Consider the following 13,690-nt stretch of genomic DNA (forward strand, 5'->3'; position numbering starts at 1 on the left):
GGGAGGGGAAGGAGGTAAGGCGGGAGGTGGGGAGGGGGAGGAGGGGGAGAGGAAGGAGGGGGCTCAGTCTGGGAAGGCCTCCTGGAGGAGGTGAGCTCTCAGTAGAGCTTTGAAGGGACTAGACTGAGAGCCCATTGTTGGGTATGGATTGTCTCTCTTGCCAAACTGTACTTTCCAAGAGCTTAGTACAGTGCTCTGCACACAGATAGTGCTCAATAAATACAATCAAATGAATGAATGAGTGGGTAGACAGGCCCCATCCATTCCCTGTCCCCCACCCCAGTGGAGCAGCCTCTGTCCTGTGGTTCTGTGGAGTCTCCCTTCATCCATTAGGCAGCAGCGGAAAAAACCACAACAGCTCTTCAGGACCGGCTCGGAGAACCCCAGCTGCAGCAGCCCAGACTGGGGTCCCCCTCCCTGGCTATGTGGGTCAGCTCCAGTTTCACCCACACACTCCCTCTCCCCTCTGTTTAGCCCTTGCTCTTGCCTTCTGTCTCTCCCCACTCCAGTCCATACGTCACTCTTCTGCCCAGATCATTTTTCTACAAAAATGTTCAGGACATGTTTCCCCACTCCTCCAGAAACACCAGTGGTTGCCCATCCACCTCCGTATCAAAAAAAACCTCCTCACCATTGGTTTTAAAGCAGTCAATCACCTCGCCCCCTCCTACCTCATCTCTCTACACTCCTACTACAACCCAGCCTGTAAACTTCACTACTCTACTGCTAACCTTCTCCTGTGCATCTATCTTTTCTATCTCACCACCGACCTTTGGCTCAGATCTTGCCTCTGGCCTGGAAAACCCTCCTTCCTCATATCTGACAGACAATTACTCTCCCTTCCTTCAAAGCCTTATTGAAGGCATATCTCCAAGAGGCCTTCCCTGACTTCCCTTTCCTCTTCTGCTACTCCCTTCTGCATCACTCAGACTTGCTCCCTTTGTTTATCCCCACTCTTAGCCTCACAGCATTTATGTTCATATCTGTAATTCATTTATTTGTATTAGTGTCTCTCTCCTCCTCTAGAATGTAAGCTCTCTGTTGGCAGGGAATGTGTCTACTGTTATATTGTACTCATTCAAGTGCTTAGTACAGTGCTTTGCACATAAAGAAGCAGCATTGCCTAGTAGATAGAGCCTGGACCTGAGAGTCAGAAGGACCTGGGTTCTAATCCCAGCTCCACCAGTTGTCTGCTGTGTGACCTCAGGCAAGTCACTTCACTTCTCAGTGCCTCAGTTACCTCATCTGTAAAATGGGCATTAAGGCTGTGAGCATCATGTGGGATATGGAATGTGTCCAACCTGATTAACTTCATCATCATCATCAATTGTATTTATTGAGTGCTTACTGTGTGCAGAGCACTGTACTAAGCGCTTGGGAAGTACAAGTTGGCAACATATAGGGAAAGTCCCTACCCAACAGTGGGCTCACAGTCTAAAAGGGGGAGACAGAGAACAAAACCAAACATACTAACAAAATAAAATAAATAGAATAGATATGTACAAGTAAAATAAATAAATAGAGTAATAAATATGTACAAACATATATACATATATACAGGTGCTGTGGGGAAGAGAAGGAGGTAAGATGGGGGGATGGAGAGGGGGACAAGGGGGAGAGGAAGGAAGGGGCTCAGTCTGGGTCTGGGAAGGCCTCCTGGAGGAGGTGAGCTCTCAGCAGGGCCTTGAAGGGAGGAAGAGAGCTAGCTTGGCGGTTGGGCAGAGGGAGGGCATTCCAGGCCCAGGGAATGACGTGGGCCGAGGGTCGATGGCGGGACAGGCTAGAATGAGGTACGGTGAGGAGATTAGCAGCAGAGGAGCAGAGGGTGCGGGCTGGGCTGGAGAAGGAGAGAAGGGAGGTGAGGTAGGAGGGGGCGAGGGGATGGACAGCCTTGAAGCCCAGGGTGAGGAGTTTCTGCCTGATGCGCAGATTGATTGGTAGCCACTGGAGATTTTTGAGGAGGGGAGTAATATGCCCAGAGCGTTTCTGGACAAAGATAATCTGGGCAGCAGCATGAAGTATGGATTGAAGTGGGGAGAGACACGAGGAAGGGAGATCAGAGAAAAGGCTGATGCAGTAGTCCAGACGGGATAGGAAGAGAGCTTGAATGAGCAGGGTAGCGGTATGGATGGAGAGGAAAGGGCAGATCTTGACAATGTTGTGGAGCTGAGACCGGCAGGTTTTGGTGATGGCTTGGATGTGAGGGGTGAATGAGAGAGCGGAGTCGAGGATGACACCAAGGTTGCGGGCTTGTGAGACGGGAAAGATGGTAGTGCCATCTACAGTGACGGGAAAGTCAGGGAGAGGGCAGGGTTTGGGAGGAAAGATAAGGAGCTCGGTCTTGGACATGTTGAGCTTTCGGTGGTGGACATCCAGCTGGAGATGTCCTGAAGGCAGGAGGAGATATGAGCCTGGAGGGAGGGAGAGAGAAAAGGGGAGGAGATAGATTTGACTGTCATCTGCATAGATATGATAGTTGAAGCTGTGGGAGCAAATGAGTTCACCAAGGGAGTGAGTGTAGATGGAGGACAAAAGGGGACCAAGAACTGACCCTTGAGGACCCCTAAATTTAGGAGACGGGAGCAGGAGGAGGAGCCCGTGAAGGAGACTGAGAATGTACAGCCAGAGAGATAAGAGAGGAACCAGGAGAGGACAGAGTCTGTGAAGCCAAGGTTGGATAATGTGTTGATGAGAAGGGGATGGTCGAAGGCAGCTGAGAGGTCGTGGAGGATTAGGACCAATATTGTAGTGGGCCTGTAAAACAACCTCCAAAAGTTATGTCCCACCTCCAGTCCCAACATCTCATCCCAGTTACCCCCAAAACGAGGCAATAGTTGACAGAGTTGAAGCAGTGCCATTTTCTGGGCACAGAGGCATTAGAACATTGACCTCCCCTACAGGCACACCTGCCCAATGGGTCCGACTTGTACTTCCCAAGTGCTTAGTACAGTGCTCTGCACACAGTACGTTCTCAATAAATACAATTGAATGAATGAATGAGTACCTCCACCGACTCCAAGCGATTGAGAAAGACCAGGCCTCTTCTTGCCAAGGATCATCTTTAGCAACTCTATTGTACTGTACTTTTCCAAGCACTTTGTACAGTGCTTGGCACATGGTAAATGCTCAACAAATACCATTGATTGATTGACTACATAGAGTCCCCTACCATTCTCTCAAGTCTCCCTTCCACTCCTTCCAGTATCTCCTGCCCTTCCCCATTTCTGTCCCAGAGGTGGGTTTCCTCACCTCCCACATCACTTTGGGGTAGCCTTGGGTATTTCTGGGGTCTGTGTCCTTTGGAGATGTGGGAGAGTCATCTTATCTCTCTGTATTGGCTCCTTGATCTTTCCCAGAACATCGTTTTTTCTTTCCTGTCTGTGGTTTTGACACCTTTTCTGAAGATGATGGGTTCCAGTTGTTCACTGCAGTCTCATTTGTCCTCTGCTGTTCCCAATAACTGTCCTGATCCCATCAATCAATAGGTGGTATTTACTGAGCACATACTGTGTGCAGAGAGTACAATACAAGCATTAGTAGATACATTCCCTGACCAAAAGGCCCACTTGTACAACTTCCCATAGTTGCCCCATTCTGTCCTCTTGCTCCTTCCGGTGACTTCCCCTGATATATTCAGCTTGAGTACCCCAAATTTTATAAACATGGGGCTCACGCCCACCCCAACCTCAATGTTGGCCTCGTTGATAGCTTTGTTCCTAAATTTCCCTTCCTTTCATGTGACATGGCCAATATTTCCTTACCTCACCCAGGATCTTTGCCAGAATCTACCCATTTTTCTTTAAAATATCCTCACCAATCCCCAGCACTGCAAATCCATCTCCATATCTTCATCTTTTTAGTGCTGAGTGTCCCATATGAATAGCAGTGAGAAGCACCGTGGCCTAGTGGAAAAACATGAGCCTGAGAATCAAAGGACCTGAGTTCTAATCCCAGCTCTACCAGTTGCCAGCTGTGTGGCCTTAGGCAAGCGACTTAACTTCTCCATGCTTCAGCTTCCTCATCTGTGAAAAATGGGGTTTCAGTGACTGTTCTCCCTTCTGCTTAATCTACGTAGAACACCATGTGGGACAGGGATTCTGTCCAACCTGAATAACTTGTATCTACCCCAGCGTTTAGAATAGTGCTTGACACATAATAAGTGGTTAACAAATGCCATAATAATAATAACTTATGAGAATCCTGATTACTGTCTGAAAAACAATACCACCACCAGGTAGCTGTTCTTTTCAGTACTGCATTTCAGATTCAGCTGCTGACTTGTTCTGGAGCTTTGGGTGAATCACTTAATTCTACTTGTTCTCAATTTCATTTGAAAAATGGGAATTACATTTTCTCGTTTACATTGCAGTTGGAAATCTTTAGAATAAGAACTTAAAGATCTGGGTTTACAAATCAATTTGTAAATATCCTCTGAATGTGCAGGAGAAAGAAATTTCATTTTTCCAAAGATAACATCAAAAAAAAATTTCTCACAGGCCAATCTTCCAAATATTCATGAAATAGGAAAGTAAAAATTCATATTTATTTGGGCCAGGTGGCTTTTTAAAAATGTACGTTTGGCTTTGATTCTTAAAAAGCTAGCAGGAAAGACACTGCATTTTAAAACAGATGCCTACGCTGAACTACATTAATAATATGGCATCTATTAAGCATTTATTAAGCCCCTACTGTGTGCTAAGCAGTGGGGACAATATAAGATGCACTGAGAATCCTAGAGTACTGAAATTACAAGGTAAAATAGTGTGTGATTCATACAGATCTAAAAATAACAATGTTATGGACTTTATATTCATCATGCTTTTCTCACTCATCTGGAAGGGTATTTTCTCAAGACCTGGAAAGGCACAGGGATTGGTGAAGTTCCCAAACCCTTTGGTGATCTCCATGCATGAAAAATTCATTGTTTAGCTATGGAATGTGTGCCCACCAAGATTTATCATAGGATTTTCTAATGTGAAACATAGAACTGAAAAACATCTGCAAAGAAAAGTTTCAGGTAATACGAAAATCACTGTTTGGAATTGAGTAGGATTGTAATTTTTTTCCTGCCTCCCTATTGATCTTCCAAAAGGCAGATTTAGAACACTTTTCCCAAATCATCGTTTTCAGAGTTTCAAAAACATAAGGTAGCAGTAAACACATTCTATGAAGAGCAGTCAGTTCCCAGAAGCATTTTTGCTTCTTAAAAAAGAAAAGTGATTTTCAAAGGTTACTTTCTGAGAGACCGATAGACTGCCTGCTGGCACTAGGACCATTTAAATGTGAACTCTATTGTTTGTCATTGAATTTTGAGCTCTAAATGTCACTCAAGAATATTTGGGGCTTTTATGAAATCGGATAATTGCATGAGAAAATGGAAGACAATGTGGGTAAGGCAGGAAGAGGATGAATAGAAGACTTGTTTCATTTGGTACTCCTGGGCTTCCACGGATCAGGGCTTCCAAAACGATCTCCCTGTAAATCCAGAAAACTGTAGCCTATTGAAAAAAATTGAAGCCTCTGTGAATCTCCGCAAACTTATCATTATGGCTCCACAAAGATTCATCTGACAGTGCCATTTATCTTATAACAATGTTTAAGGTCCATGAAGAAAAGTTCAAAATTTGCAGAGAGAGAGAGAGAGAGAGAGAGAGAGAGAGAGAGAGAGAGAGAGAGAGAGAGAGAGAGAGAGAGGAGTATGAGTGTATGTGTGAGTGCGTGAGTGTGGGTGTGTGGGTGTTGTGGGAGGGTGTATTTTCAGGTATGCCGCTAATACTGCTGGAAGAAATCTCACCTGAAACTTCTCCTGGGAGCTGTGAAGGGAAGTCAGCTTGTAATAATGATAACTTTGGTATTTGTAAAGCACTTACTAGATGCTCGGCTTTGTAGTAAACACTGGGATGGATACAAGAAAATCAGGTTGCAGACAGCCCCTGTCCAACATGGGTCTCACAATCTCAATCCCTATTTTGCAGCTGAGGTAACTGTGGCCCAGAAAAGTAAAGTGACTTTCCCAAGGTCACACAGCTAGAATTAGAACCCATGACCTTCTGATTCCCAGGCCCGTGCTCTATCCACTGCACCTTGATGCTCTCCATGCTGCTTCCTTGCACTCTGCAACTGTAGAGCCCCAAATGGGGGCCAAGTCGACATAATGACCACAGCTTCTGAGAAATTCCCTGGAGTTCAAACTGCCCACTCCCCACCTGTCCCTTAGGTCTCAAAGAAGACACTGAGTCTGAGGACTCTCTATATCCAATGGAAAACTTATCAGGTTGAAGTTTTGATATTTTCAACATCTGCAGCTTTCAAAGGGAGGGAAGGAGGGAGAAAAGAGGGAAGGAGAGAAGAGGATGGGAGGAAAGGAGGGAGTGAGAGGGAGGAAGGGAGACAGAGAGAGAGGGAGAGAAGGAGAGACCATTTCAAGATGCAAAAAGCATTTAAATTACAAACGAGACAAACCGGTTGAAAACCGACTAGTGCAGAAGGTCTGTAACAGAGCTGCTTGAGAGTCTGACTACTGATAGGGTGAATAATTGTCTCCCCACTTCTTATCGCTCTGCTCCTGTCATGAGAGGTGGTTGACTCCCCGGGCTTCGGCATCATTTTCAAATCAACACAATCATCCCAATTGAGGCTCCTTTCTCTCAGTATTCGGGGAAACTAATTTTGGATTTGATTTGTATTCCACGTGGGAAAATGAATACAAAATGGTTGGAATGCTGTGGACTGCTGCTGTTCCCCCATAGCTGACACGAATATGCTCAGAATACCTGAGCTCGGCTGGCGCTCGCTATTTTGCATTATAAAGCAGCGCTGATATGATTGTTCAAGACCCTAAAGGGGTAGGCTGTTAGGGAGATAGAAACCAAAATAGGAAAATGATATTCTATCACAGCCCACAGGGATTAGGGGTCTAAAAGAGCAGTAGTTCCCTCTGTGATTATAGAACTTCAGACCACCTCAGTTTAAGGTGAATTACCTAGGGCTGCCATTGGATAGCTGGGTGAACTTGGGCAAGTCCTGGAACTTCAATATGCCTCAGTTTCCCCATCTGCAGAATGGTGTTAATGCTACCTATCCTGATAGTATTTATTAAGTATGTACTTTGTGCTGAAACAGTGCTAATCCCTGGGGTAGACCCAAGTTAATCAGATTGGACTAAACACCAAGCCAACCTCATTCACTTCAAGTTAATCCTTTCCTGCCTTCACTCTGCCTTCTCCTCTGCCAGACAAAACTATTTCTCCTCACTTATTGACACCCATGCCCATCATCCCTATCAGCTCTTCTGTAAATTTAACTCCCTTCTCAGGCCCCCTGTTCCTCCCCCTCTGCCTTCCCACACCCCCAACGATCTGGCCTCCTACTTCATTAATAAAATTAACCCCATCAGGTCTGAGCTCCCCAAAGTCACTCCTCCCCCTTCTCCAATCCCCCGGCTCTCAACCCTCTCCGCTACTCTCCCATCCTTTCCAGCAGTATCCTCAGATGAGATCTCCTCCCTCCTCTCAAGTTCTACTCCGGCCACGTGTGCTTCTGACCCCATTCCCTCTCATCTTATGAAATCTCTTGCCCCGTCCCTCCTCCCCTCCTTAACTTCCATCTTCAACCACTCACTCTCCACTGGTTCCTTCCGCTCTGCCTTCAAACATACCCACATTCTGCCCCATCCTAAAAAAAACCTCTCTTGACCCCACATCCCCTTCTAGTTATCACCCTATCTCCCTCCTACCATTCCTTTCCAAACTCCTTGAACAAGTTGTCTACACCCGCTGCCTCGAATTCCTCAATGCCAACTCTCTCCTCAACCCCCTCCAATCTGGCTTCCATCCCCTACATTCCACCAAAACTGCCCTCTCATAGGTCACCAATGACCTCCTGCTTGCCAAATCCAATGGCTCCTACTTGATCCTAATCCTCCTCGACCTTTCAGCTGCCTTGGACACTGTGGACCACCCCCTTCTCCTCAACACACTATCCAACCTTGGCTTCACAGACTCTGTCCTCTCCTGGTTCTCCTCTTATCTCTCCGGCCATTCATTCTCAGTCTCTTTTGTGTGCTCCTCCTCCCCCTCCCATCCCCTTACTGTAGGGGTTCCTCAAGGGTCAGTTCTTGGTCCCCTTCTGTTCTCTATCTACACTCACTCCCTTGGTGAACTCATTTGCACCCACGGCTTCAACTATCATCTCTATACTGATGACACCCAAATCTCCATATCTCTGCCCCTACTCTCTCTCCCTCCCTTCAGGCTCGTGTCTCCTCCTGCCTTCAGGACATCTCCATCTGGATGTCTGCCTGCCATCTAAAAGTCAATACATCCAAGACTGAACTCCCAAACCCTGCCCTCTCCCTGACTTTCCCATCACTGTTGATGGCTCTACCATCCTTCCCGTCTTACAAGCCCACAACCTTGGTAGCATCCTCGATTCTTCTCTCTCGTTCACCCCTCACATCCAATCCATTACCAAAAACTGCCAGTCTCACCTCCGCAACATCGCCAAGATCCACCCTTTCCTCTCCATCCAAACCACTACCCTGCTGGTTCAATCTCTCATCCTATCCCGACTGGATTACTGCATCAGCCTCCTTTCTGATCTCTCATCCTCCTGTCTCTCCCCACTTCATTCTGTACTTCACACTGCTGCCCGGATCATCTTTGTGCAGAAACGCTCTGGGCATGTTACTCTCCTCCTCAAAAATCTCCAGTGGCTACCAGTCAACCTACACATCAGGCAAAATCTCCTCACTCTCAACTTCAACGCTGTCCATCACCTCGCCCCCTCCTACCTCACCTCCCTTCTTTCCTTCTACAGCCCAGACCGCACCCTCCACTCCTCTGCTGCTAACCTCCTCACTGTGCCTCGTTCTCACCTGTCCCGCCATCGACCCCCGACCCACGTCCTCCCCCGGCCTGGAATGCCCTCCCTCTACACATCCGCCAAGATAGCTCTCTTTCTCCCTTCAAAGCCCTACTGAGAGCTCACCTCCCCCAGGAGGGCTTCCCAGACTGAGCCCCCTCCTTCCTCTGCCCCCATCCCCCCTGCCCTACCTCCTTCCCCTCCCCACAGCACCTGCATATATGTTTGCATAGATTTATTACTCTATTCAATTTACTTGTACATATTTACTATTCTATTTTACTTTGTTAATATGTTTTGTTTTGTTGTCTGTCTCCACCTTCTAGACTATGATCCTGCTGTTGGGTAGGGACTGTCTCTATATGTTGCCAACTTGTACTTCCCAATCACTTACTACAGTGCTCTGTACACAGCAAGCGCTCAATAAATACGATTGAGTGAATGAATTGGATAAAGGCACTGCCCATCACCATGGGGTTAACAGTCTGAGAGGGAAGGAGAGGAGATATTTATCCCCATTTTACAGATGAGGAAACTGAGGCTCAGGGAAGTCAAGGAAGCTGCCCAAGATCACAAAGATAGGACTAGAGTGCAATGACCCCTCACTACTCACCTCCTCCTTGCAGGGGTTGAAAGGACAAATAGGGGTACGACAGTGAGATGCACTGAAGTACTGAACCCTTGGGAAAGTTCAACAGAAGCACAATCAATCGATCATATTTATTGAGTGCTTACTATATGCATGGCATTGTGCTAAATGCTTGGGAGAGTACAAATATAACAGACTTTGTAGACTTGTTCCCTGCCCACAATAGACAAACAGTCTAGACAAGACAAGTTCCCTGCCAAGGAGGCGCTTACACTTGAAATAATGAAAGTAAATGCATTCAGAACTGTCTAATAAGAAGGTCCTTTGATTCCAGGGTATTGCTACTTTATACTATATATAGGTCTGAAGTATATCAAAAAGAAGTTGCAGGAAAAGCCAGAATAATTATCTGAAGTTCCCACCTACAGAAAAGATTTTGTTCTCTATTAATCCATTGATTGTTTCAGCTTGCTACTGATGAGGAGGCCCCCCATGAATTGAGCTCCAATAGGAATTTCTAGACCCTCTGGGCTCTCCACATGAGCATTTCAAATTTATCTAAAAGTCAATTTTCTATTGCACGCACCCAGGAACACCCACACTCACCTCAACCCTGGAGACAAAGGTCTTAACCACTTCGGTAGATGGAGAAATTAACAAATGGGAAACAGAGGGAACAACAAAAGTTTTATTTCTCTGCTGTAATTGTTTTCAACATTTGCTCCCTACATCTTGACTGTAAGCTCCCTGTCGGCAGGGAATGTGGCTGTTATACTGTTACAGTGTACTCTCCCAAATGTTTAGTGCAGTGCTCTGCCCGCAGTACGTGCTCAATAAATGTGATTGATTATTTTGTATTTTGCAATAACCGTGCTGAATCTTGCAGGATAGTTGTGTAGGGCAGACCCTGAAAGAGTTGACCAGTATGCTCTCACCATTTACTTCCAGTTCTGCACTCTTTGGGCGCAAGAACAACTAACGAACTTCACAATACAGGAGGTTATTTCATAGAAGTGTTCTATAAAACTTGAAGGGAAGAGTTTGGGATAAAATCAAGTTGAAGAGAAGATATTTGCATAGGTGGATTCTGAATCAGAAATGGAGAGAAATTAGAGATGCATGAATCTTTTTAGCAAGAGCTGATTTCTCTTAGAGGCTTGCATTTGTCAGGTTTCAAATTGTAGTAGTAAAGGCACGTTGGTCTCAAGCCTCAGTTTTAAGTAAGAAGACCAGGCTAGATGTTTTGATTTCCTCATCATTGTTAAGGTCAAAACCTGCTAAATTTTCCCAGTCCTGGCCATCCTCTCAAGTGAGTATTCAGAAAGCTACAGCTTTGGTTCTGTTAACCTGTGGTTTTATTGCTGGCACTGAGTTTTTGTCAATGAATCAATCAATTAAATGGATTTACTGAGTGACTACTCCGTGCAGAGCACTGTACTAAATGCTGGGGAGATACAATGTAACAGTGTTGGTAGACAGGTTCCCCTCCCACAGGCTTGCAGTCTAGTGGGGGAGACGGACATTAGTAAAATTAGTAAATTATGGATATGAAGTGTTGTGGGGATGAGGGAGGGGTGAATAAAGGGGGAAAATCCAAGTGCAAGGGTGATTCAGGAGGGAGTGGGAAAAGAGGAAATTAGGGCTTAATCTGGGAAGACCTCTTGGAAGAGATGTGCTTTTAAAAATGTTTTGAAACAGGGAAGAGTGATTGTCTATCAAATATGAAAAGGGAAAGCATTCAAGGCTAGAGGCAGGACTTGGGTAAGTGGTCGGTGATGAGATAGATGAGCTTGAGGTAAAATGAGTAGGTTGGCATTAGAGGAGCTAAATGTTTGTCCTGGGTTGAAGTAATATTAATAATAATAATATTAATGGTATTTGTTTAGCGCTTACTATATGCCAAGCTCTGCTTTAAGTGCTGGAGTAGATACAAGGTAATCAGATTGTCCCACATGGGGCTCACAGTCTTAATCCCTGTTTTATAGGTGAAGTAACTGAGGCACAAAGATGTTAAGTGACTTGCCTAAAGTCACACGCCTGATAAGTGGTACAGCAGGAATTAGAACCCACAACCTCTCTCTCCCAAGCCCATGTTTTGGCCACTAAGCCACACTGCTTCCTTGTAGCTACGCTGCTTCTCTGTAGGAAATCAGGGAGGCAAGATAAGAGGGGGCAAAGTGATTGAGTGCTTTAAAGAAGATGGTAAGGAATTTTTGTTTGATATAGAAGTAAGGGCAAGCAGTGGAGGTTCTTGAGGATTGGGGAAACATGGACTGAATGGGTTGTTATTATTATTATTATTACTATTATTATTATTATTACTATGGTATGTGTTAAGCCCATACTATGTTGCAAGCACTGTTCTAAGTGCTGCAGTAGATAAACAGTAATCAGATTCGACACAGTTCCTGTCTCACATAGTGCTCACAGTCCTATGAGAAGCAGCGTGGCTCAGTGGAAAGAGCCTGGGCTTTGGAGTCAGAGGTCATGGGTTCAAATCCCGGCTCCGCCACATGTCAGCTGGGTGACTTTGGGCAAGTCACTTCACTTCTCTGGGCCTCAGTTACCTCATCTGTAAAATGGGGATTAAGAATGTGAGCCCCATGTGGGACAGCCTGATCACCTTGTAACCTCCCCAGGGCTTAGAACAGTGCTTTGCACATAGTAAGTGCTTAATAAATGCCATTATTATTATTATTATAATTACTCCCCATTTTACAGATGAGGTAACAGAGGCACAGCAGAGTGAAGTGAGTCACCCAAGGTCACAAAGCAGAATTGTGGTGAAGCAAAGCCTCCGGTACAATAGTCTTTGCATAGAATTTCAGCCTCATGCCTCCATTCCTCCAAACCTTCCATTGCAGGAAATAAATACATGAATAAAGGGACCTTTCCTAAAAGCCTAGGAGTGCATTAATTACAGCTGTTTTCCCTCACATCCCTGAACCTTTAAGTCTAGTCTTTAAGTTCACTGGGGGCAGGGAATGTGTCTGTTTATCATACTAATATATTCTCCCAAGCACTTAATACAGTGCTCTGAACACAGCTCAATACATACTATTGAATGATAATCCTGAGATATCATTTGGTTCATGTTTTGAAGGCAGGGACCATGACTTTGATCTCTACTAAACACCCAGTTCTCCTATAAGGGTCATGTTTTTTGGAGCCTCCCATTAGGGAAATCTAGTGCTTTATTATCCACCTGTTTCCAGGGACATAAACACAAGCTGTTTAGTAGGTGATTTGGCACATTGAGCCCAAATAGGCTCAGTTTGTCAGAAAAAAAATCCCTAAATCTAGTGAATTCCCTAAATCTTTCCCTCTGGACGACAAGTGTGTTGTGGGCAAGGAACATGTCTACCAAGTCTGCTATACTGTACTCTTCAAAGCGCTCATGCAGTGCTCGATGTAGAGTATGTGCTCAAATAATTGAATGATAAATCATAAATCACATGCTAGTCAAAATATATATTGAAATCATGAGTTACACCCAAACTAAGTGTACTCTCCCAACTGTCTAGTGCAGGGCTCGGTGCACAGTTGACACGACAAATTCTACTGAATGAAGATTGGCTCCAAGAAACTCCAGAGCTGAAGACTAACCAACTTACAATGAGTACACTTTGACTGAATCTTCACAAGGGCCTTATCAAGCTTGGATTCCCACTCTTGGATTAGGCTCCACTGGTGCAGGTGCAAAATGGAAATCCTGTCTGATAAACTCTGGTGGGCAATCAAATCAAATTTAAGACCTGATTCCCCTTTCAGCTGAAAATAATCATGAGGCTGTCCATTACCATTCTTTAATTCTTAAACAGATACCAGCACAATGTACAAACACGTGTTTTGTTATCTGTCTCCCTCTTCTAGACTGTGAGCCCGTTACTTCCCAAGTGCTTAGTACAGTGCTCTGCACACAGTAAGCGCTCAATAAATACGATTGATTGATTGATTGATTGTTGGGTAGGGACTGTATATGTTGCCTATTTGTACTTCCCAAGCGCTTAGTACAGTGCTCTGCACAAGAGCACGTGCTTGGGAGCCAGAGGTCATGGGTTCAAATCCAGACTCTGCCGCATGTCAGCTGTGTGACTTTGGGCAAGTCACTTAACTTCTCTGTGCCTCAGTTACCTCATCTGTAAAATGGAGATTAAGACTGTGAGCCCCAAGTGGGACAACCTGATAACCTTTTATTCTCCCCAGCGCTTAGAACAGTGCTTTGCACATAGTGAGTGC

The sequence above is a fragment of the Tachyglossus aculeatus genome, chromosome 4, assembly GCF_015852505.1.
Source record: "Tachyglossus aculeatus isolate mTacAcu1 chromosome 4, mTacAcu1.pri, whole genome shotgun sequence".
Classification (NCBI taxonomy): Eukaryota; Metazoa; Chordata; class Mammalia; order Monotremata; family Tachyglossidae; genus Tachyglossus; species Tachyglossus aculeatus.